Below are 22,019 nucleotides of genomic sequence, written 5' to 3' on the forward strand. Positions count from 1 at the left end.
ATTAACAATACATATACAGAATATATCATAATGCTAATAATATATTGCACAATAATGTTAAATGTTACAATAATATTTTCAATTCCCTTTTGTTTCTCTTATAAAATTGGACTGCAATCTTTCATTAGGGTTTGCTTCAAAGTTGACATATAGGACGGCACTGTTCCTTTAATTGCAGATGCCTCATTAATCATACACACCACAATTATATTAAAAATCGTTTTCCTGATTGCAAATGATTAATGTCCCAAGCAATATCCAGTAGTCCTGATTAATTGGATAACTTGAACAGTTTGAGAGCCAAATTTCTTTCTTTCTTTCTTTCTTTCTTTCTTTCTTTCTTTCTTTCTTTCTTTCTTTCTTTCTTTCTTTCTCTCTCTCTCTCTCTCTCTCTCTCTCTCTTTCTCTAAAACATTTCTGCAAACTTTTAATTTTGTGCATCTCAAGATGATGTCAATCTGAAACAGGTTTTGTAGCAGATGTAAAACTGCTGTAGATGTGTTGTGCAGTGATTTGGAGATTTGGACTTCGATCTCTTGGTCCTGTGTTGGCCTTTCCTCTCTTCCTGCCCCCTCCACTTCCCTCTCTCTAGGTAATGCCTTGGAATTTTACTGAGACGCACAGGATGCAGTTGGGTTGCAAAGATAATCCTCACCATCTTAGGCGCTGTGTCATTTCTCTGTAACGTTTATGGTGGGAAACTGCGCTGCCTAACCAAAAGAGGTTTCGTAGGTCGCAACCTTTTACTTCCTGGAGGAAATTCCAAAAATGCCCCAAAGACAAAAAGTGGAAACAGACTGGGATTTCTCTCCATCTGTCTGCCTTTACCGGAAGCAATGATTTCATCTGTGATCACTTCCTTTTCTTTTGCTTGTTGGTGGTGGTGGTAGGGAAATGTCAGGTCTGTATCTGGAAAATGTTGTCTTACTATAGACCTTTTTGAATTCTTTTGTTTCTTAGATTTCTGTTCTACCCTCAAGATGAAATGGGGGCAAGTAGGTGTTGGAAGGGTGACCTTGTAATTTCCCCCCTGTTTTTCACAGCTGTTAAGAAAAACCTTTGCAAGGCATACACAGTCTACTGATGCAAAGATAAATACAGTGGTACCTTGGGTTACAGACGCTTCAGGTTACAGACGCTTCAAGTTACAGACTCCGCTAACCCAAAAATAGTATCTCGGGTTAAGAACTTTGCTTTAGGATGAGAACAGAAATCGCACAGTGGCAGTGGGAGGCCCTATTACCTAAAGTGGTACCTCAGGTTAAGAACAGTTTCAGGTTAAGAACGGACCTCCAAAATGAATTAAATTCTTAACCTGAGGGACCACTGTAGCTAGAAGGCGATGGAATTAGGGTTGTCACTCTAACATGGATACGAGATGCTTGAAATCTCTCTTGTAAAAGAAGAAACAAGACAGCTGAGTACAGTGGTACCTTGGGTTAAGTACTTAATTCGTTCCGGAGGTCCGTTCTTAACCTGAAACTGTTCTTAACCTGAAGCACCACTTTTGCTAATGGGGCCTCCTGCTGCCGCCGCGCCGCCGGAGCCAGATTTCTGTTCTCATCCTGAAGCAAAGTTCTTAACCTGAAGCACTATTTCTGGGTTAGCAGAGTCTGTAACCTGAAGCGTATGTAACCCAAGGTACCACTGTACCACCTATCGTGCCTGTTCCCTTTCTCGCCTGGTGCCAGCCCCATAGGCAGGGCTGGCCCAAGACATTTTGGGCCACAAAATGGTGCCCCCCGCCACCAGTGAAGAACAGACCCTCCAAGTGCCCCTATTTCCCAGGGGCATCCCTGGTTTAGAAAAGCCGTCCCAGTTTCTGATATGATCCCGGAATGTCCCTCTTTTCCTTAGGACGCCCCTGTTTTCATTGGAGAAATGTCGGAGGGTATGGAGTTATCCGACCCTCCCGAGCTGTCTGAAGGCAATCCTGTATAGGGAAGTTTCTTTTTAATGCTTAATGTTTTTTGTTTTTTTAATATATGTTGCAAGCTTCCCAGAGTGGCTGGGGCAACCCAGTAAGATGTGTGGGGGTACAAATTGTAAAATTATTATTATGGAATGGGATGTCCCTATTTTCATCGGAGAAATGTTGGAGGGTATGGAAGAAGGTGCGAGTGAGGATCTATATCAGGAACGGGGCGGGGGGGGGGAAGAGATTGACATCTGGATCAAGGCTGGAAGGAGACCACAGCACCTCCTATTTGCCAAGAGGCCGCTGAGGGGGTGGCAGATCCGGCCTCGAAGGTGTGCATCACAGCAGTCAGAGTTGCCACATCAGCAGCAGCTGGTGAATCATTTATTGCATGGGTAGGTAAACTAAGGCCTGGGGGCCGGATCCGGCCCAATCGCCTTCTAAATCCGGCCTGTGGGCGGTCCTTGGAATCATCGTGTTTTTACATGAGTAGAATGTGTGCTTTTATTTAAAATGCATCTCTGGGTTATTTGTGGGGCATAGGAACTCGTTCATATTCCCCCCCCCCAAATATAATCCGCCCCCCCCAAGGTCTGAAGGACAGTGGACCAGCCGCCTGCTGAAAAAGTTTGCTGACCCCTGATTTATTGGAAGCTGGATCTGCTGCCCAAGGCAATTGCCTCACCTCGCCTTATGGGTGGACCAGCCCTGCCCATTACAGCGTGACTCACGCAGAGACACAACAGGCAGTTTCCTCTGCAGCTGGTAATTCTGCCTTAGCGGGGCAGCCATTTTTTGGCAGCTAATCTTCTCTGTCACGAAAAGGGAGGAGTTTAAGATATTATTATTATTATTTTACTATCAAGAGGGGAGAAAGAGACAGGCTTGTGAAATTTTCTGCCTCGGGTGGCAAAATAACTTGGTTGGCCTTGGATGCTCTGCACGTTCCCGGTGGTGTGCGTTTGGGGCAGGGGTATTATTAGCGGCTCTGCCTCAGGCAGCAAAATATTTTGGGCTGGCCCTGGCTTCAAGAGTCACTGAATGATCCCATTGTTCCTGAAGCATGGGGGTGGTGTTAGAAGGGCAACAGCAAAGATCGTTCACTGCCTAACTTAAGGGTTAATTTTGTTGTCCGTAAGTCAACCAGCCAAGAGGGAGGTGGGTGGAGGCGTTGCCTAGCAACCAGGGAAAGTGGCATGATCTTTAGAGAGGCAGAACACACTCTGATAGGCTGTCCACCCGCAAGGGAGTTTTCTTGAAGTGTATTGTACTTGAATCTAACTGTTCTGAACAAGGTCTGTCAAAAAAAGGAGCAAAACCTCTTTGTTTCCTTCTGCTCAAGTTGTATTCTCATTTTTTAAGCAAACATTTCCCACTGGACTCTGTCTGCTTTATTTACCCATCTTCCAGCAGAGACTAATGTTAAGCCCTGAGCCGCACCTCACACTGAAATGCTTTTGGGCAGCCAAACACACACACACACGCCTCCCAAAAACTGTGTGGAAAGGCCAACACACATTGCTGCTGCTAAGATGGAGGACTGTGGTGAAAGACTCTGTGCCTCAGCTGTGGTTTTCATCCTCAAATAAACAGTGCGTGTTCTTTCATAAGAAGCAGAGCTTTTTCTTGAGGGAAGCCAAAGAAAGCCTTTGGATCTCTTTTTACAATATTAGGGAGAGCAACACAGGGACGCCCCATTGGGTTTTCCCCACCCCGTGTGGAGTTTCTGTGGCATTTTTGTGGGTGCCTGTGCAAATGACAATGATAGAGATGGGAGAATCCCATCCCCTACTTTCATATCCATAGACGAACCAGTCTCAGAACAGCTCCTTCACTATGGGATTCCCCCCCCAGCAGAGTTTGCCACAGCTATTTCCTTCTGGTTTTGGATTCAGTTGCAAATGGCTTCCTTTTACACTTCCCCTAGTCTTAGTATGCGATCCCTTCCATCTTGTATGCATTTACATTTGAGCCCAAACAGTCCTCTTGTTTTAGAATGGGGTCAGCAAACTTTTTCAGCAGGGGGCCGGTCCACTGTCCCTCAGACCTTGTGGGGGGCCCGGACTATATATTTTTTTTGGAGGGGGAAATGAACAAATTATTATGCCCCACAAATCACCCAGAGATGTATTTTAAATAAAAGCACACATTCTACTCATGTAAAAACACCTGGACCGTCCGTGGGCTGGATTTAGAAGGCGATTGGGCCAGATCCAGCCCCTGGGCCTTAGCTTGCCTACCCATGTTTTAGAAACAGCATACCTCTTGGGTGCTGGAGAAAAACAGGGCATTGCTAGCCTATTATGCAGGTTTATTATTTACACCCCACTTCTCTCAACGGTATAAAATTCCGAGCACAAGATACTCAATTTACTAAAAGATTAGTGCAAAAACATCACTGCAATGCAATCCAGCTACTGTTCTTGCTATCCTCAGCAGAAAAAGAAATTCCAGGAGTCCAATCTGAATGTTCACCATCAACTGACTACCCTTTTGGCTTCTGACAGAAACTCTTGACCCTGCCAGGTGTCAACCTTAAATACAATGACTGGGGAGCAGGGGAAAGCAGTCTTGATTAGTTGCTCCAGGTGAATATTGTTCCCCGCAAAAAGCACAGGGCTGCCCTAAACATTCACTGCCTGAGAACATCAAGAGACCCACCTGGTTGGCCATTCTTGGGGAGAAGATGCTCATCTGATATAGCAAGGCTCTGATCCCCCAAATCCTTGATTTTTTTTTTGTTCTGGATATATAAGCAGCCTGAAATCCTTCCTGAACTATTGCTTCTCCTGTCTGTCAAGAATGCTTACAAAACAGCTTTGAGGTTTCTGTTCTTCAGACCAGGATTTGATGGGTGTGACAGGATGGCTAAAAAATCCCACCAAACTGCATGAATCACTTGGTATGTGTTACTGTAATCCAAGGGCAGTACTGCTTGCTGCTTCCCTTACATTGTAAGCCTTTCGTATGGAAGTTGTTGGGATACCAAAAAAGATTGTGATAGATTGCACGTTCAGAGAACTGCTGTTTTTGGACACTGATGGGGTTGGGAAAGGAGCTCTCTTTGCAGCTGTCTCAGGCTTCCTTCATGCTTTGTGTGTATGATGGGCAGGGCTGTCGAGGAAATAGAGAACCCGCCTGGAAGAAAAACATCCTCTGCATCTAACTCCGAAAATGATGTACAGTGGTGCCCCGCAAGACGAATGCCTCGCAAGACGGAAAACCCGCTAGACGAAAGGGTTTTCCGTTTTTGAGCTGCTTCGCAAGACGAATTTCCCTATGGGCTTGCTTCGCAAGACGAAAACGTCTTGCGAGTGTTCCGATTTTTTCCCGCTCCCCCCCTTTTTCTAAGCCGCTAAGCCTTTAATAGCCGCTAATCCGCTAAACCGCTAATAGCGCTAATCCGCTAAGCCGCTAATAGGGTTGCTTTGCAAGAGGAAAAAACCGCCAGACGAAGAGACTCGCGGAACGGATTAATTTCGTCTTGCGAGGCACCACTGTATAGATGGTATATTACACCTGTGAAATTAGCCAAAATATATATGACAAATAACAAATGTTGGAAATCTAAAGAAAAAGAAGGAACATTTTATCATATGTGGTGGGAATGTAAGAAAGTAAAAAACTTCTGGGAAAACAATATATAATGAATTGAAAAAGATGTTGAAATAGACATTTCTAAAAAAAAACCAGAAGCATTTTTACTTGGCATTATAGATGAGGATATTAAGAGACAGGATGTAAAATTGTTTTTATATGCAACAACAGCAGCAAGAGTATTGTTGGCCCAGAAATGGAAGCAAGAAGAAATACCGACAAATGAAAAATGGCAGACAAAATTCATGGACGACGCAGAATTGGATAAAATGACAGGAAGGATTCGAAACCTGCGGCACCAGAGATTTACAGAAGATTGGAAGAAATATACGAATTATTTGAAGAGCAACTGTAATCAATAAATTACACTAGTAGGACTACAAGAAGTTTTGTAAAGAGAAATACATGAAATAGTGCAAAGAAGAGAAAGGAGAGAGATATTAGTTATGAGATTTAAATGTAATAGTGAAAATAAGAAATGTAAACTAAGTAAATAGATTTTCAGATGTGACTGATGGAAGTCAAAAAAAATTGTATAAGATGTAAAAGTATGTTTAATTATTGTTGAAAATGATATGTTGAAAAACTAATAAAAATTTATTTAAAAAAAGAAATAAAAAGAAATGCATCTAATTCCACTGTGTACGAGAGGCCACAGGTACATATGAAGACCAGGATTAGTGCCATCACAACTGGCCTTTTAAAACACACGTGCTATTTTACCATTGCATTTCTATCCTACCTTTCCTTCAAGGAGCTTGAGGTATATCTCCCTCCCCTGTTCTGCTCCTGTGGGTTCCGATCTATATTCCAAATTTTCTCCAAATGGCACTGTTATGTACTGAGTTGAATAGGATTCAGAATGCAGCAGTCTGATTGGTCCTAGAACAATGCAGCAGTATGATTGGTTGGCAGGAACCACCCAATCCTGCTCCAGATAGAAGTGAATCCACAACCTGATTGGCTTACAGTAGAATTCCGGAATTAGCCAATCATGTGCAGCCCATTGTGTAAATAATGTATATAAAGCAGATACTGTGAGGGGACATTCATTCATTCCTCCTCACCACTATGAGCTGAATAAAGAGCATGAAATCACTTTGCGACTCTGAGTATATTTCACTGGCGACGAAGGTGGGATCCCGCTGAGCTGACTGCCACACACAGCACCGCAGCACCGCCACCTGCCGCACCGCTGCCTCGCACCGTGTATCCAGGCTTCAGCTCCGGGACACAAGGAACTCAGAATGGCAACCGACAGCAGCTTCTCGCCATTCAACCCAGCATCTGGAGACTGGGAAGCGTACGCCTCCCGTTTCACCTTCCTCCTAGAAGCCAAAGGGGTCACCGACGAAGAAGATGCCAAAAAGAGGGCGATATTCTTCAGCGTCTGCGGAGAGGAGACGTTTGAAATCGCCCGGGCTCTCCTTGCGCCTGAAGACGTCGCTACTGTTCCATACAAAACAATAATGGAACAGCTGAAGGGGCACTTTTCACCGCAGCCCTCAGTGGTGGCTCGTCGAAATGCCTTCTACGCAAAGCGACAAGCCCCTGGGGAAACCATAACTGGGTTTGTGACCTCTCTCCGCCAAGCCGCCCGGTTCTGCAACTTCTCAGAGCTGGAGAACATGCTTCGTGACCGCCTCGTCGGTGGCCTGAATGAGAAGCTGCAACGACGCCTCTACGCCAAGAAGGACCTAACGTTCCAGGTCGCTCTAGAGGAGGCCCTGGCAACGGAAGCTGCCGAGAGGTCAACACAAGAGGCACGGCCGAGCCTGCCATCCCAACCGAGGGTCCACCACGAAGACCTCACCGACGACTCAGGATCCAACAGGGAGGAGGTGCACCGAGTACAGCAGCGCACTCAAGCAGCGCACAGACCACAGCTGCCTCGACGAGAAGGAGGAAACTGCGCAAGCTGCGGGGAGAGTCACGAGAGGAGGACCTGCCGTTTCCGCAACGCAGAGTGCAGGCAGTGCAGAAAATTGGGACACATCGCCCGGGCGTGTCGGGCTCGGCCCACCCGACACCAGGCATCAGATGACCAACCCAAGAGCCCCAGGTCCCGGGGCCCAACGCACCAAGGCAACTCGACGGAGCTCACGGACTGCCAGGTATACCAGTTGCCCCACCCCAACGTAGAGAAAATTTATGTAGAGGTACAGATAGAGGGGGCCCCATGCCGCATGGAGCTTGACACGGGTTCAACTCTATCCATAATCTCGGCAAAGACCTTAAGGAAACTGTGTCCTACTGGGGGTCCCAAACTCAGGCCAGCCCCATTCACCCTACGGGACTTCCAGAAACGTAAGGTCCCCACAATGGGCGTGGGGACCTTCAGGGTGCAATACCGAGGGCGGACGCGGCAACTGGACTTGCTTGTGGTCAAGGGCCCCTACATTAGCTTACTGGGGTTGGCATGGTTTGGACCACTGGGGCTAGCTGTCACCGGGGTGAACCACACTAGCTTACAAGTGGACGTGGACGCCATATGCAAGGAATTTCCAGGGGTTTTCGACGGGAAATTGGGACAGTATACGGGCCCCCCCATTGCGCTACAGCTTGACCCCGCAGTACGACCGGTCAGGCTCAAGGCCCGCCGGGTCCCGTTCGCCTTGAAACCCCGTATAGACAAGGAATTGGACCGACTCGTGGAGCAAGGAGTGCTGGAGCCGGTGCCTAATGCCCCCTGGGAAACTCCAATCGTCACACCCGTCAAGCCTAATGGTTCGGTCCGCATCTGCGCGGACTACAAATGTACCATAAACAAGGCCCTCACGGCCCACGCATACCCAGTGCCAGTGGTCAGCCATGTCCTTGCCACCCTGGCTGGGTCAAAAATTTTTGGCAAGCTGGACTTGGCCCAAGCATATCAACAGCTGCCAGTAGATGAGGCCACAGCAGAGGCACAGACGATTGTGACGCACAGAGGAGCGTTCAGGGTAAAGCGGCTGCAATTCGGGGTCAGCGTGGCACCAGGCATATTCCAGAATCTAATGGACTCTCTCCTTAAAGGGATTCCTGGTGTCACCCCCTTCTTCGATGATGTGTTGATTGCCGGGCCCACACCAGAGGAGTTTGAGGACCGCCTCCGCACCGTTCTGCACCATTTCCAGACGGCGGGTCTCAAGGTGAAGCGGGAAAAATGTCTACTAGGAGTGCCTCAGGTGGACTTTCTGGGATTTATGGTGGACGCAGAAGGGGTCCACCCGACTGGGGACAAGGTAAGGGCCATTTGTGATGCCCTAGCGCCCAAGAGCAAGACTGAACTTCAGGCCTTCTTGGGACTATTGAACTTTTACCATTCCTTCCTTCCCTACAAGGCGGCGGTAGCGGAGCCCCTACACAGACTCCTGGACAAGCGGGCCCCTTGGGTGTGGGGCCAGCGCCAGGAGGCCGCATTCCAGGCAGTCAAGGACTTGCTTGTCTCAAACTCTGTCTTGGCACACTTCGACGAGAGGCTGCCGGTGGTGCTAGCATGCGACGCCTCACCCTATGGCATTGGCGCTGTCCTGGGGCACCAACTCCCGGATGGAAGAGAGGTACCGGTGGCGTACTTTTCCCAGACACTCAACGCAACCGAGCGGAACTACTCGCAAATTGACAAGGAGGGTCTGGCAATCGTGAAGGGAGTAAAAAAATTCCATGATTTCTTGTACGGGCGGCCCTTCACCGTGGTGACCGACCACAAGCCGTTGCTTGGCTTGTTTGCCCCCGAAAAGCAGACCCCCCAAGTGCTGTCTCCTCGCGTCCTCAGGTGGTCAATTTTCCTTGCCAGCTACCAGTATGCACTGATTCACTGACCTGGGAAGGCGATGGGCCATGCGGACGCCCTCAGCAGGCTACCACTACCGGAAACAGGCCCTGACCCAGCACCTGCACAAGAGGTTATGAGCCTGGAGCTGCTTCCCGACCGCCCCATTCAGGCACAAGAAGTTGCACACCATTCCAAGAAAGATAGGGTCATCTCCCGGGTCCTGGACTGGGTGTGGAGGGGATGGCCCAGCAGCAGCCCTGGGCCAGAATTCGCCGGCTACACAACCCGCAAACATGAACTGTTGGCCCACAAGGGGTGCCTGTTATGGGGAAGCAGAGTCGTTGTTCCCCAGCCCCTTCGCAAAAGGGTCCTCACAGCCCTACACGAGACACATCCAGGGGTAGTAAGAATGAAGTCCCTTGCCAGGAGTTATGTGTGGTGGCCGGGGATCGATGGAGAGATAGAGGCCTGGGTCAAACACTGCCAGGCCTGCCAAGAATCCCGCCCAGATCCCCCAAGGGCCCCAGTCCAGTCCTGGGAGTCCGCCCGAGCACCATGGTCACGCCTGCATGTGGATTTCGCTGGCCCCTTTCAGGGGAAAACATTCTTCATAGTGGTGGACTCCTACACCAAATGGCTGGAAGTCGCACTGGTACCGTCCACTTCCACGTCCGCAGCCATCCGGGTACTACGCAGGCTGTTTGCAACCCACGGGCTCCCTGACACTCTCGTCTCAGACAACGGGACTGCATTTACGTCAGGAGAATTCCAAACCTTCACAGCACAGAACGCCATCCGCCACATCCGTTCGGCGCCGTTCCACCCTGCCACCAATGGCCAAGCAGAACGCATGGTGCGGACCACCAAGGACACCCTTCGCCGCATGACGCAAGGGGACTGGGAGTACCGCCTTGCCACATTCCTTCTAGCACAGCACAGTACCCCCAGCTCAACGACTGGCCGGAGCCCCGCTGAACTACTAATGGGTCGGCGCCTTGCAATCAGATTGGACCGCCTTCACCCCGATAGAGCTCAGGATGAGGTAGTGGTGGGGGAAGGCAGGAACCCCCGGAACTTCGAGGCCCAGGACCCAGTGTACGCAAAGAATTTTGGGGCAGGCCCAGTATGGGTACCCGCCACAGTCACCAGGGTCACTGGCCCAGTGTCATACGAGGTGCTAACGGATGGGGGGCAATGCTGGCGCCGCCACTGCGACCAGATACGGCGGCGATTCCCGGGAGAAACCCAGGAGGAGGACAGGTCAGAGGAGTCCCAAGGGAACAGCGGGGCAGTGAGGCCCATAGAGCAGGAGGGGCCAGCAGGAGAGGCAGAATCAGTAAATACAGAGAGGACCCGTGAGGCCGAAAGGACACCAGAACCAGAACCACGACTGAGCGAGCCGGTTGCACCAGACCAAACAACCCCATCACAGCCAGCATCCTTGGAACACGAGCCAGAACCTGGAGCCCGGACCAGGGAACACCCCAGGCCGCAACGCACACGTAGGCCGCCGGCGTACCTCGAGGACTATGAATGCGACCTCCCGGGCAGGACTGGAACTTAGAGGGGAGGGGTGTTATGTACTGAGTTGAATAGGATTCAGAATGCAGCAGTCTGATTGGTCCTAGAACAATGCAGCAGTATGATTGGTTGGCAGGAACCACCCAATCCTGCTCCAGATAGAAGTGAATCCACAACCTGATTGGCTTACAGTAGAATTCCGGAATTAGCCAATCATGTGCAGCCCATTGTGTAAATAATGTATATAAAGCAGATACTGTGAGGGGACATTCATTCATTCCTCCTCACCACTATGAGCTGAATAAAGAGCATGAAATCACTTTGCGACTCTGAGTATATTTCAGGCACTGAATGAGTTTTTTAAAATTTAGTACACAGAAACTGTTGGATTCCATCTTAAAATTCTAATGTTGATAATATGGCATGTACTCGAGTTATTAAATGGTCCACTTTATCTTCAAGAGTCCAGACATTAAATGCATTCCCCACATTAGAGACTGCTCATTACTTTTTATAGAAGATTTTGCTTATTCGATTTGTTCTTTAATGCGTCTTGATCTTCCTTTAAAATGCTAAAAAACTCAAAGCTCTGGACCAGTTAATTCCTTCAGTCTCCTCAAAGTCTAATAAGGATCTTTCAATATCCTTTAATCAACTTTATAAATCCTTCTTGGTTTCCTTAAGTTTATTGTCAAGCTTTTGTTCAAAATGTTTGAACTGAGATTCTAAAAGCACCTTAGGTATCTTCCATTACTCCTGCAATATTCTCTGTTATATCCCAAGGGATTTTCTCAACTGTGTTACAGCATTTATAATTTACTTTCAAACCCCGCAAATTAGGACAGCCCCATGAAAAAATGCCAGACTTATTTTTCATTTTCCTATACAGTGGTACCTCAGGTTAAGAACTTAATTAGTTCTGGAGGTCTGTTTTTAACCTGAAATTGTTCTTAACCTGAGGTACCACTTTAGCTAATGGGGCCTCCTGCTGCCGCCGCATGATTTCTGTTCTCATCCGGAAGCAACGTTCTTAACCCGAGGTACTATTTCTGGGCTAGTGGAGTTTGTAACCTGAAGCGTCTGTAACCCGATGTACCACTGTATAGTTAACATGTCATATATTGTTTTAAAGATAATTTCCAAAAGTTTCATTATCTAGCAACAGTTTTTCAAAATGACATTGTACACATGCATGAAACAACTGGAAGCATTGGACAGATTGGCAAGACTGCGCATCTAGCATTGCAATGTGGAAATCTTTTGCCCAACATGGGGCTCGAACCCAGAACCCTGAGATTAAGACTGAGCTATCCCTAAGGATTTGTCTTTTCAACCCAACATTTATCATCAATTGCAGGGAAGACAAATGACACAGAAGTCTCCCTTTTTAGGAAGAGGATGTCGTACGAATGAATTTCATAATGGCCAACAGATTTTCTTTTCAGTTTCCCAGCTTCAAATTCAGCAATATCAAAGTTGTCAGTACAGTGGTACCTCAGGTTACATACGCTTCAGGTTACAGACTCTGCTAACCCAGAAATATTACCTCGGGTTAAGAACTTTGCTTCAGGATGAGAACAGAAATTGTGCTCCGGCGGCGCAGCAGCAGCAGGAGGCCCCATTAGCTAAAGTGGTGCTTCAGGTTAAGAACGGACCTCCGGAACGAATTAAGGACTTAACCTGAGGTACCACTGTACTTTAGCAACTGTTTCTGCTGCTGTACTTTCTTTCAGGACAATTTCCACAGGGACATTATTTCCTATTTTTTGTCAACGCTCTTCCATTTAGGACTATAATTTTGCAAGAGATCCGTAAGTACCGCAGGCAGGCCAGTATCAGATAATATGGGCTCTCGCTTTCTCTGGAAATCGAAATGAACCTTTTGCAATCATCATTCTGGCTAGGCTTCATTAACAAAACAGCACCGAGTCTGCCTTGTCGCTAAACTTGTTTGTGTGGAGGGAGAACACTTGCTGAGGCCCCTGAAGAGGGTTCAAAGAAGGACAACAAAGGGTAAGAGCTTTAATAGGATGAACGAACATAAAAGGCTCAGTGAGCGGAGGCTTTTCCCACCAAGTTCAAGAGATTTCAGAGGATCTGTGCTCAGACGGCTCGCTGGAATCTTTTTACATAGGCAGCAAGGGTGTGTGATGGGGAATACTGAAAGGAATGCCATCAGTCAAGATCCCAGGCTGTAATCTTAGACTCTGTGAAGGAGATAATGCCTCATTAAAATGTATCTGAATTGTTATTATTTTAAATTAAAGCATGCTTTATTTGTTTGGGTTCTTAGACTTGAGTCATCCAAAGCAGAGGAAATACACCTGAATTTGCCCCCTCCCCATGTTCGTCTGGTTTCCCCAGCCACTCTGGGCAGCTCCCAACAGAATATTAAAAGCACAATAAAACATCAAACCTTAAAAGCTTCGCTAAACCAGGTTCCCTTCAGATATCTTCTAAAAGTCAGATGCAGTGGTACCTCGGATTACATATGCTTCAGGTTACATACGCCTCAGGTTACAGACTCCGCTAACCCAGAAATATTACCTCGGGTTAAGAACTTTGCTTCAGGATGAGAACAGAAATTGTGCGGCGGCGGCACAGCGGTTGGCAGCAGGAGGCCCCATTAGCTAAAGTGGTGCTTCAGGTTAAGAACAGTTTCAGGTTAAGAAGGGACCTCTGGAAAAAATTAAGTACTTAACCCAAGGTACCACTGTAGTTGTTTATTTCCTTGTCATCTGATGGGAGGGCGTTCCACAGGGTGGGCGCCACTACTGAGAAGGCCCTCTGTCTGGTTCCCTGTAACCGCACCTCACAAGGAGGGAACCACCAGAAGGCCCTTGGAGCTGGACCTCAGTGTCTGGGCTGAACAATGGGAATGGAGACAGTACTTCAGGTACACTGGGCTCTGGTACACGTGCTGAGAGTGAGTTGCAAAGGTTGCCATTCTTCAGAACACCACTGTCTTTACAGCATCCTCAGAAGCAGGGCTACCAACTGGAATAAGCTATTGGGGTGCCCAGGTAAGCCCCGTCCGGCATAATTGATCACATGACATGGTGCACACGCACCATTTGAATGGCAATATCCATCAGCTTTGGGGAGGCCTAGCCCCCTCCAAAGAGACCTTGGATCTTAGGAGTTGACTCCTATGCTCAGAAGGTACATCTCCATCTCTGATGGCAGCATGCCCATGAAACCCCTAAGGAACTATGTAGTGCACAGGCTGCCATTTTGCAGACTTGGTTTTTGGTTTTTTTTACAGTCATACCTCATGTTGTGTCCACTTCAGTTTGCGTTTTTTTGAGTTGCGGAATGCCGAATGGGCTAGTAACGAGAATGGGTTACTTCCAGGTTTCGGCAGCCATGCATGCGCAGAAGCGTTGAATCGCAACCCGTGCGTGTGCAGTCGCGGGTTGTGAATGCTGCGGGTTGCGAACATGCATCCCACATGGATCACGGTCACAACCCGAGCGTCCACTGTATTTTATTTTATTTATGCTTCAGTTGCTGGGGTATATTTTGAACAGCTGACAGCCATGCGTTAGGGCAATGCTGTTGGCTTCTGTTGTTGTTGTTGTTGTTGCTTAGTCGTTTAGTCGTGTCCGACTCTTCGTGACCCCATGGACCAGAGCACGCCAGGCACTCCTGTCCTCCACTGCCTCCCGCAGTTTGATCAAACTCATGCTGGTAGCTTCAAGAACACCATCCAACCATCTCATTCTCTGTCGTCCCCTTCTCCTTGTGCCCTCCATCTTTCCCAACATCAGGGTCTTTTCCAGGGAGTCTTCTCTTCTCATGAGGTGGCCAAAGTATTGGAGCCTCAGCTTCACGATCTGTCCTTCCAGTGAGCGCTCAGGGCTGATTTCCTTCAGAATGGAGAGGTTTGATCTCCTTGCAGTCCATGGGACTCTCAAGAGTCTCCTCCAGCACCATAATTCAAAAGCATCAATTCTTCGGCGATCAGCCTTCTTTATGGTCCAGCTCTCACTTCCATACATCACTACTGGGAAAACCATGGCTTTTACTATACGGACCTTTGTTGGCAAGGTGATGTCTCTGCTTTTTAAGATGTTGTCTAGGTTTGCCATCGCCTTTCTCCCAAGGAGCAGGCGTCTTTTAATTTCGTGACTGCTGTCACCATCTGCACTGATCATGGAGCCCAAGAAAGTAAAATCTCTCACTGCCTCCATTTCTTCCCCTTCTATTTGCCAGGAGGTGATGGGCCCAGTGGCCATGATCTTCGTTTTTTTGATGTTGAGCTTCAGACCATATTTTGCGCTCTCCTCTTTCACCCTCATTAAAAGGTTCTTTAATTCCTCTTCACTTTCTGCCATCAAGGTTGTGTCATCTGCATATCTGAGGTTGTTGATATTTCTTCCGGCAATCTTAATTCCGGCTTGGGATTCATCCAGCCCAGCCTTTCGCAGGATGAATTCTGCATATAAGTTAAATAAGCAGGGAGACAATATACAGCCTTGCCGTACTCCTTTCCCAATTTTGAATCCAGGTGGATCACGTTTGGTCAAAACTCTCTACTATGACCTGTTCATCTTGGGTGCCCTGCTCGGCATAGTTCATAGCTTCTCTGAGTTCTTCAAGCCCCTTCGCCACGGCAAGGCAGTGATCCATGAAGGGGCTGTTGGCTTCTAGTATACCTTTAAGCCAGGGCTGGCCCATTTTGGTACCTGAGACTAATCACAAAATAGGCAGCCCGCCCCCCCCGGCCAGGGAAGGAGGGGTAAGTGAAGATCTACATCAGGAACTGAGAGGTAACAGAGCTGAACAGACAGGTAACATTGGGGAAAAGGGCAGGAATCAAATCAACCTTCCCCGCTGGTTGAAGTGGGAATCAACAGCCTCCACAAGGCAGTTGTGGGAAAGAGCTCTACAGTGGTACCTCGGGTTACAGACGCTTTAGGTTACAGACTCCGCTAACCCAGAAATAGTACCTCGGGTTAAGAACTTTGCTTCAGGATGAGAACAGAAATCACGCGGCCGAAGCAGGAGACCCCATTAGCTAAAGTGGTACCTCAGGTTAAGAACAGTTTCAGGTGAGAACAGACCTCCAGAATGAATTAAGTTCTTAACCCGAGGTACCACTGTACTCTGAATTCTCCTGGGCAGGTGCAGAGCCCAGAGACTCCAGAGGACAGCCTCCATAGTTTCCTTCTTAGGGGTGGGAGGAGGCCACCAGTGCCTCCTATTTGCCAAGAGGATGCTATAGGGCAGAATTTGTGGGAGGGGCCTGCCAAGGTGAGGTAAGATCTGGCCTCCAAGGACTGTGTCGTAGCCATTGGTGGCACCACAGCAGCCGTGGTGGGCAATGCTCTATTCCTGCCCTTGTGGATTCAGCCACCTGAGGCAGTTACTGCTCCTTGCCTCCTGGGTGGGCCGGCTCTGCTTTAAGCTAAGGAATATGTACATGAAGACGGGCTAGGCAATGACACTTAGCATAATAATTGGGGTGCTGCAAGCAAGGCCCTATTTTCAGTTATAAAACATTGGAAGGCATGCGTTTGCGACACAAGTGAGGTCCTCAAAGCAACTTATATTACATGACTGAAACACAAGATCCCCTTCAATTTAAAACAGTGAAATGCTAGCCGAGCAACAGCAGACGAAACACAGGTTGTTGTTGTTGTATTACTTTTTTTGCAAAAAGCACTAAGCTTTTCCAAATGAGTTTTAAAACATTCATGACAGACAGACAGACAGAGAAATAAAGAAAAACGTCAGTAAACTTTCTTAAAGTTATGAGCAAGTTGGTCGGGTAAGTTTTTCTGGGTTAAAAAAAATGTCATTGGGTGATTACAACTGCTTCATTATGCTTTCAGGAAAAGAGCAGAGAACAGGAGGAAACCCAAGGTGCTCTTAAATAGCATTCTATCTATATATAAAAAGAGAGACTTTTTATTATTAAAAAAATGGGGGTCTAACATAATGTGTAGCTTGGCCATCCATTTTAATGAAGGCAACCAGGAAATGGAGGGTTGATCAGAGATAATGACAGCACATAAGCCAAAGGGTAGACTGGGCCAACTCCTTGAAACATTTTCAGCCTGTGTGAAAATTAGCTCATCCCGTTAGTGCAAAGCTAAGTGTGCTGGCATAATTGTTCATCCCCTCAAGAGCGTCACCCATCATCTTGTCTTCTGGTTTTCTCCTGCTTTTTTGTTCCCACCTCTTTCCTCCTTTCTTGACCGACTTCGCCATTTATTTTTCTACTTCCCTCTGCTTTTTTGGGTGTTCTATTATCTGTCTCTCTCTGTCTCTCTCCCGCCTTCCCTCACATTTTCCTGTTCTGTGATTTCTTCCCTCCCCCTCTTTGCTTCATATGTTTTGTCCTCTCTGACCCTGACCCCTTCCTTGCCAGCCACCATTAAGGCCTGTTCTCTTGCGCTGGCAGAAGAGAAGAATCCTCTCGGAATTCCGATCTCTGAATCAGAGAGAGAGAGAGAGCTCCTTTGAAGTGTTTTCTTTGCTGTGTCTGCACCGCAGCAACCCTATTACAATTGTGCCCTTGTACCGCTGGGAGGTGGGAGTACCAAGTCTGTTGGTGTGCCTCTTGCATGGTGAAGCTTTTCATCCTGGCAGGAGGATTTCCAAATCTCTCTCTCTCTCTCTCTCTCTCTCTCTCTCTCTCTCTCTCTCTCTCTCTCTCTTCCCCCTTCTGTAATGAAGGACTGAAACTTATTTTCAGTGTTTAAAAACTTCTACAAAAGATTGCAGGTTGCTGCTTTCTCACATTTACATGGAAGAGGCAGAAAGAGCTGAGCGAAATTTCGTTTGCACCAAAGGCCTAACTCCGACTGACAGGATAAATCTGTGCAGGCCGGTCTGCTTCCCAAACTCCTCAGCTTCAGAGTCTGGCTGAAAGAGAATATAAAATGTTGTTGTCTGCACTGCCTTAAGAGGCGATGAAATAATATATAAAAGGATTGGTGCCTGGCCTTGAATGGATTCCAGTTTAGAAAGACTTTGCTCAATACATGGTTCGATACAGGGCTCCTTCCCATAGATTTACCCAGTTTGATTGGGGGCACTTTGCATCTCTGTCAGGTACAGTGGAACCTCGTGTTACGTACCATCCTCCTTGCAAACGCTGCGGGTTATGAGCTCCGCTAACCCAGAAGTAGGTGCCCCTTGTTGCGAACTTTGCCCTGAGATGCGAGCGGAAGTCACACGCTGGCCGTGCAGCAGCCGCCATTAGCGAAAGCACGCCTCATGCTATGAGCGGTTTTGGGTTACAAAAGGACCTCTGGAACAGATTAAGTTTGTAACTGGAGGTACCACTGTATTGAGGACCACTTCAGAGGTTCTCCCAAAGTGTGGATTCCTTTGTCTTCGCCTGCTTCATATTGGAAGGAGAGACATGTGCACATTCTCTGCAGGATATGTGTCTGTGTCAGAGGAATGCATGGGAGAGGTGCACATCTCTCCTAACTTGGATGTCTTCCTGGAAACATGAGTCACTTACGCACTTGCCATTACTGGAGAATGTCCAAAATGACCCTAAGGCAATTGGTGCTAATGATTCAAAATTTTAGACGTATTTTGTTGTTGTTGTTTAGTCGTTTAGTCATGTCCGACTCTTCGTGACCTCATGGACCAGAGCACGCCAGGCACTTCTGTCTTCCACTGCCTCCCGCAGTTTGGTCAAACTCATGTTGGTAGCTTCGAGAACACTGTCCAACCATCTCGTCCTCTGTCGTCCCCTCAATCTTTCCCAACGTCAAGGTCTTTTCCAGGGAGTCTTCTCTTCTCATGAGGTGGCCATAGTATTGGAGCCTCAGCTTCACAATCTGTCCTCCCAGTGAGCACTCAGGGCTGATTTCCTTAAGAATGGAGAGGTTTGATCTTCTTGCAGTCCATAGGACTCTCAAGAGTCTCCTCCAGCACCATAATTCAAAAGCACCAATTCTTCGGCAATCAGCCTTCTTTATGGTCCAGCTCTCACTTCCATGCATCCCTACTGGGAAAATCATAGCTTTAACTATATGGACCTTTGTCGGCAAGGTGATGTCTCTGCTTTTTAAGATGCTGTCTAAGTTTGTCATCGCTTTTCTTCCAAGAAGCAGGTGTCTTTTAATTTCGTGACTTCTGTCACCATCTGCAGTGATCATGGAGCCCAAGAAAGTAAAATCTCTCACTGCCTCCATTTCTTCTCCTTCTGTTTGCCAGGAGGTGATGGGACCAGTGGCCATGATCTTAGTTTTTTGATGTTGAGCTTCAGACCATATTTTGCACTCTCCTCTTTCATCTCATTAAGGGGTTCTTTAATTCCTCCTCACCTTCTGCCATCAAAGTTGTGTCATCCGCATATCTGAGGTTGTTGATATTTCTTCCGGCAATCTTAATTCTGGTTTGGGATTCATCCAGTCCAGCCTTTTGCATGATGAATTCTGCATATAAGTTAAATGGCTAAAAGAGGATATTCCGATACTTGGCAAGTTTGGAGTCTCAAATTAATGCCACGTCATTTCTGGGGCAGTTCATTTTGATCTTGCTTTCAAGTAGAGCCGGGATGTGGAAACCTGTGGCCCTCCAAGTGTAACTGCCACCATCCCTGACTATTGACCGTGCTGCTTGGGACTGATGGGACCTGAAGGCCAACCAGAGGCAGTTTTAGGGTAGCATGACCGCTTTGGTTGCACTGTGCATTGCGCTGCAGAGGGCACCTGTAATGTGTATGGGTTGCTTGTGTGTAAGTTGCCGCCTCTCCAGGCTTTGTTGCCTTGCTAAACCTTTCAGTCTGGGCAGCCCTTCACTTTGTGGCTGCCTCAGTCGCTAGCAGAATCCATCAGTGGGCGTTTCTTAAATCTTTTCCAACATAAAAGTTGTTTGACACCCAGTCTCCTCCTACTCTCTCTGCGTGGAAGTCTTCTGCGCAGGGTGGGTGTGGGTAGCAGAGGACCCGTGCTCTCCACGCTGGTGTCCGGTGAAGAGTCCTGGAGCCCTCTCGCCGATTCCCCCATCAGCCCCTCTATATCCCTGGTGTTGCGCTGATTTGCTTCCCCATCTGCGGAGCTGCCTCTCTCCCTGCTGGGCCCTTCTCCAGCATCATTTGAGAGCCTTCCCTCCGCCTCTAGCTCCAATGTCAGTTCCCTGACAGCACCCAACAATGCTGTAGAACAGAGTGCAAGAGCCATGGGGTGCCAGTGAGATTTGAGATCCCCAAGTCCACCATTGAGTCCAACAACAAATGGATGTCCACAGGTTCCCCATTCTTGATGTAGAGGAGCACTGCATATCCATCATCTTACAAAGACAGACTCTTAACTCATTCGCCCCTGCTTTGTGGATCACAAGAGTCATCAAAAATTTATACTTTATTTAAGAGAAAGATAACAAGATAAAATGTTGCTGTATTTCACAGTACAATGGCTTCTGGAAAGAAAAAGGCTCATGCTACCAACAACAGAAGCTGCTCAGGTCTATGGTACAATCGGACCTTGTATCTCGAACGCCTTGGCTCCTGAACAAATTGGCTCCCGAATGATTGAAACCCGGAAGTGACTGTTCCGGTTTTCGAATGATTTTTGGAAGCCGAACGTCTGACAGGGCTTCCACGGCTTCCAATTGGCTGCAGGAGCTTCTTGCAGCCAATCAGAAGCCACGCTTTGGTTTTTGAACATTTTGGAATTTGAACGGACTTCCAGAACGGATTCCGTTCGACTTCCAAGGTACAACTGTATAGTGAATCTCCAGAAGAGGACAATTTCAATGGTGAATTGGCTACTATAAAAGCAGCTCTTTGTGAACTCTCAGCAAACGACTTGATGCCATGACCAAAAGTTCTTTCTTGATTGCAATGGGACAAGAAGATGGTCTCTAATCTAGGGAAGTCCTCTCCTGTCCAGCTGAAAGGCAATCTTGCTCTCCATTTTTATTTTTGCATTTTTACATAGCATGACGACTCTAATATGTTCAGAAGTATCTGCTGCACGGCAAAACTGTTTCTAGCTACACGGACGAGCCTGGTAGCTAACCACAACTTTCAGGAGAGCACAGGGTGGAGCTGAGGTTAAAAAGGTTCACATTGTCTCATTCTGAAACTCACAGTTGCGAAGGAGAGTTCTCACCATGGCAGGGGGAAGAAAAGGGGGCATTCAAATCCCCTCATGAATGTCAATTGACCCTGCTCTCAATGGAAGCAATGAGAGCACCATGAGCTTCACAGATGCAAGGAAGATTGCTTAAATTCCCATGTTTGCATGGGTGTTCGATTCAGAATCTACCTTACAAAACTCCAACACGTTTTATTAAAAAAAACCCAGCCTGGTTTCACGAAGCGATTAAAGGTTATTTTTTTTAACTGAGAGCTTCCCACCCTGCAATATATCCTTTTCGATGTCTTTTGCTATCAAATTACGAATAAAGTCAGGGTTTCTGTAGACGGATCAGGAAGCTGCAGGAAAATCAGATGGTGGATTTTCTTTCTTGTAGATCTTGCCAGGATTTTTGTAGACATTTGCACAACTGCCAGCTTTGTGCATCGTGCTGTGTCTGCCACTAAAGTAGGTTGGACCGGAGGAATAAAAGGAGGGAGACACTTAGCCACAGAGGCAGGCCTTTCCAGCGCTCGCTCACAATATTTTGCTGCCTGAGACAGAGCAGTAAATTACACCTCCTGCCTTTACTCAAGTTTATATAGTACCCCAGAGCAACCCAGTTATTTTACCACATGAGGCAAAACATTTTAACAGTTTTTTTTTAAAAAGCATTGAAAAATTACAATAACACTAAGTTAAGCAATGAATAATTTGCTGCCATTTCATGACACCCTCAATCAGTTGCTCAAGGTGGCTGCCTCACTCTGTCTACTGTTAGGGGTGGCCCTTTGCTTCTCCTCAAGTTTCTGGAATAGTCTATCCATACGGTCCCTGTGCAATCTCTTCAGAGGTATGGTGAATCATCGCTGGGTGGTTCTCCTGAGGAGGTGACATCTTTATGAACCAGTGTGCCTGTGACTGCTACCCACAATCCACTGCAATTGTGAAGGCTTTTTAAAAAAGCAACTGTTTGGGAAAATAATGGCAATTGCCCAGTTTGCTTTTGAGTGAATGTCTCCTAGCTGCGAGTCCAGCAGGATCCTGCCCGCCCCCTGTCACTAGGCGCTCCTGGAAGTGATTGGTGGAAATGGCCACGGTATGACTCAACCCATGGAACTGGAGAGCTGAATCAATCTTCTGTGTAAGGACATGATAGCCTCCCCTCACCAAG

This window comes from Podarcis bocagei (genome assembly GCF_964188305.1).
Source record: "Podarcis bocagei genome assembly, chromosome: 5".
Taxonomy (NCBI): Eukaryota; Metazoa; Chordata; class Lepidosauria; order Squamata; family Lacertidae; genus Podarcis; species Podarcis bocagei.